The sequence below is a fragment of the Hibiscus syriacus genome, unplaced genomic scaffold (assembly GCF_006381635.1).
Source record: "Hibiscus syriacus cultivar Baekdansim isolate YM2019G1 unplaced genomic scaffold, ASM638163v2 tig00111741_pilon, whole genome shotgun sequence".
Taxonomy (NCBI): domain Eukaryota; kingdom Viridiplantae; phylum Streptophyta; class Magnoliopsida; order Malvales; family Malvaceae; genus Hibiscus; species Hibiscus syriacus.
In genome coordinates, this window is record NW_024063166.1 from 702,206 (window position 1) to 706,772 (window position 4,567).

Genomic DNA, 4,567 nt, shown 5'->3' on the forward strand with positions numbered 1-4,567 from the left:
TCTCACTATATTACCACTTTCATCAAGCTTATTCCTAAATACACATCTAGTACCTACGGTAGATTTATTATTAGGCCTTTCAACTAATGTCCATACTTTACTCCTCTCAAATTGATTTAACTCTTCTTGCATAGCCATAATCCAATGTTCATCTTTCAATGCTTCTTTAATATTCTTAGGCTCTATGCATGAGATAAATGCCACATAATTACATATATTCCTAAGAGAGGATCGAGTTGTTACCCCTTTGGATGGATCACCTATAATCTCACTATCCTTGACATAGTTGTATTCCTTTGGGTAAGAGACTTCCCTTTCTTCAATGGTTGGATTCTCGAGAGGATCATGAGTTTCCTCATTTTTCGTTTCTTCCTTTGATGATGGTTCTCCAACGTCATGTCTTACGTCATTTGTATTTATAACACCTACATCATCATTCACACAAGAATCATTCCTCGGAAGGAGGTTATCATCGAAAACAACATGTATAAACTCTTTTACAACTAAAGTTCTTTTTATTAAATACTCGATAAGCTTTAGAATTTAAGGAATAACCCAAAAACATTCTTTCATCACTTTTAGCATCAAATTTGCCAAGGTTGTCTTTACCGTTGTTTAAAACAAAACACTTACATCCAAAAGGATGAAAATAGTTAATGTTAGGCTTTTTATTTTTGAAAAGTTCATATGGAGTTTTCTTTAAAATAGGCCTAATCATTACTCGATTAATAACATAACAAGCGGTATTTGTGGCTTCCGCCCAAAAATATTTTGGCAAATCATTTTCACAAAGCATGGTTCTAGCCATTTCTTCTAAAATTCGATTTTCCCTCTCAACAACTCCATTTTGTTGAGGGGTTCTAGGTGCTGAAAAATTATGGCTAATACAGTTAGAATCACAAAACTCAGTAAATCCAAGATTTTTAATTTTAGTTCCATGATCACTCCTAACACTAGTTATAGAGTAACCTTTTTCATTTTGGATTACTTTTGAAAACGTGATGAATTTTTCTAATGCTTCATCTTTAGTACTTAAAAATAGAACCCAAGTATATATAGAATAGTCATCTACCAAGACAAATGCATATTGTTTTCCACCTAAGCTAGTATTCCTAGTTGGCCCAAAAAGATCTATATGGATCAATTGTAATACTCTACTAGTTGATACATCATTAATGGATTTAAAAGAAGCTTTTGTTTTCCTTTAGCACAAGCATCACTGATTTTATCATTATCAAATTTTAGTTTAGGCAACCCTCGAACTAAATCACCTTGAATTAGTCGTTGCAAAACAATCATACTAGCATGTCCTAGTCTCCTATGCCATAACCAACTATCATGCTCATCCTTAGCAACTAGGCATAAGTCATTTAAATCCACTATGTATATATCCCTATTTTATGACCAACAAACATAATCAAAATAGATGCAATGTCAATTAATTTCACAATTATTTAAAATAAGACATTGTATCTTTTATCAAATTCATTTTTCAAAAGATTATGCTTTTAACCCATTAACATATAAAACATTATGCAATGATGATTATAGAGATTAAGTGCATATGCATAAAGTTTTAAAGATGTTATGCATTAAAAATTGATATCATTGAAAATTTGAAATTTATGCATAAACATTAAAAAGTTTAAGGTCAAAAATTTGTAAAACCAAAGTTCTTAAAAAAATCGATATCAATTGTTAAATAGATATCAATTACATTTAAAAAAAATTTGACCAAAAATTAATATGATGAACTAGAGTTTATAAAACATTATCAAAGATTACTATGTTCATCATACAATATCTTTCAACATACATGAGATAAGACATAATCATTTAGAACATTTAAAACCTCATGCATGCATAAACTAAATGAGCAACCAAATAAAATAATTACATTAAGTTTAGCAGTTACCCATTCCTTTTTCATGTGTGGCTAGAGCATCTTGAATATCATCATCTTCATCACCATTGCTCCCACACACCTACAAGAGACATTTAAGTCGATTTTGGTATCCAAATTGCTTTGGATCTGTGAATGTTAGTTTCAATGCCCCTTGTTTCTTTTGGAACCCATACTTGTCTAATTTTAAATCTTTTTCCTTTCTTTAAAGGACAAGTATGTTCCTTATGACCATGATAATGACAATGTGAACATATTGTCATTATTGAACTAGATGAATTATTTAAAATGATCTTTTTTTTCTTTTGTTAAGCATTCAAGCTTATTTTTCAATTCAGAATTTTCTTTTTCAATACTTTCAAATTTCATTTTTGAAAGCTCTAAATCCTTCTTCAAGAGTTCATTTTGATTTTCAAAATCTATTTTCGTTTCTAGAAGAAGTTTGTTTAATTTGAAAATTTCTTTTTCAAAGTTTTTAGATTTTAGTTTTGAAAGCTCTAACTCCTTTTTCAACATTTCATTTTGTTTTTCCAAGTCTGTTTTAGCTTTCAAAAGAAGATCAGTTTTAACAATAAATTTAGAAATCAAATTCCTATATTTGGAGTTCATTCTCTCAAACTCCAAAAATAATTCATCATAAGCATCTTGTAACTCATTAAAAGATTTTGAATTTAATTTATTTGAGTTAGAAGATACCTTTGGCTCTGTGAGAGCTAATAGAGACATTACTTTTATTGGTTCTTCTTCTTCCTTGTCTCCATAGATCTCCTCAAGCTTATTCCACATTTCCTTGGCACTTGAACAAGAAGAAACTCCTTTATATATATTAGGATCAATTGCACAATATAACATGTGCATAACCTTTGTGTTTTATTTATCTTTCTTCTGTTCTTGATCACTCCACTTCTTTGCCTTGTTTGTAGGAGAGGAATATCCTTTCTTGATTATCATCTAGGCTTCCATATCAAATGCTTGGATAAAAATCATCATAAACCTCTTCCAACGATGATAATTTGTTCCGTTGAAGTATGGAGGCACGTCAATTGGTCTGGATTCTTCCATGGAGAATGAACCAGAAGTGGACGTCATCTTTATCGATTTAACTCTTCCCGAATCGACTCAAGAGGTGGTTAAACCTTCAAATGAGTGAGGCTCTGATACTAATTGTTGAGTTAATCAATTGATGGAATCGGCTAAGAGGGGGTGAATTGGCAATTAAAATTTTAGTGGAAGCTTTTGCAGAAAATTGAAAGTAATTGCACAGCGATTTAGAGTGGTTCGACTTTCTCAACCAAAGTCTACGTCCACTATCTTAGCTATCCACACTAAGGATTTTCCACAAATTCACTAATTTGTCTTTCTTTTGAGGACAAAGAGTAACCTTGCAAATCCCTCAAGAATTATACCCCAAATTCTTGAGAACACTCTCTCTCAAAGAGAACAATACAAATTTTGCAAACTTACAAGAAAATCCTCACAAGGCAAGATGTTTGCACAATTCTAGAACAAAGAAAGAACACTCAAGAATAATACAATTGAGCACAATAAGTGTTCTTGAAAGCAAAATGAATATTGAATGAAAAATAGGCTTGAAATACTCAAACTTGAGGTTTGATGCTTTCTCTTTGATTCTCTCTTGATTCTAGTTGCTTGTTGTTTCTTGTTGGCTTCTAAGCTTATTTAAATACACCTTCAATTGATTCTGAACGTTGGGGATGATTAGTGGAGTCAATAGAGCCGTTTAAGTGTGAAAACAATTAATATTAGTGATTGGGAGCGTCTCATGCATCGATGCATACCATAGGTGCATCAAGTGTAAAATTCAAATATTTTGACTGTTGGTCTCTCAGTGCATCGGTGCACTAAGAGTGCATCGATGTATAAAATGCATTCGATGTTTTGAAATAGCCTGATTGCATCGATGCATGGTCTGTGCATCGATGCATCAAATGCATTCGATGTTTTCATAAAACCCTGAATGTATCAATGCATGGTATGTGCATCGATACATCAAATGCATTCGATGTTCAATTAATTCATTGGTGCATCGATGCATGGTTTGATGCATCAGTGCATGCCTTTAAATAATTGATTTTAAGGCTTGATTTTGGTTCAAAATACTTTGTGAAAAGTTGTTTCAAAAATATATTAAGTATAAAACACAATTTTACACATTTAGTAAGGTTTGAATTTGATCTTAAAAAACTTGGAGTAATAATTTGATATTCGATTAATTCAATTGAATATACTTGGAAAATCATTTGTAAAATCTTAAAATTTATTTAACTTAATTTGTTATATCAAAACATCAAAAATGTTTTCAACAATATTGCATATGTGTTATAGGGATTTGATACATGAATAAGGGTATGAGTGATAACAGTAATTGTTCATGCATGATTACAGGTTATGGTTTTACATTATATATTTATTTGCCTCACTAAGTCATAGACTTAGCGTGTGATTGTTTCACACGTAGGTTTCGAGAAGAATAAAGAGCATTGTGGAGCAAGATAGGTTAGTTGCTTCTTACCGAAGATTAGATCAGAAAAGAGTTTTGAATTAGATGTATTCTGTACATTGAAAATAGTTGGCATGTAATTAAAGTTTTAAATTGTAAATGCTCTGACAAGTTTTGTATACAATTTCTTTTGTTAAACAATA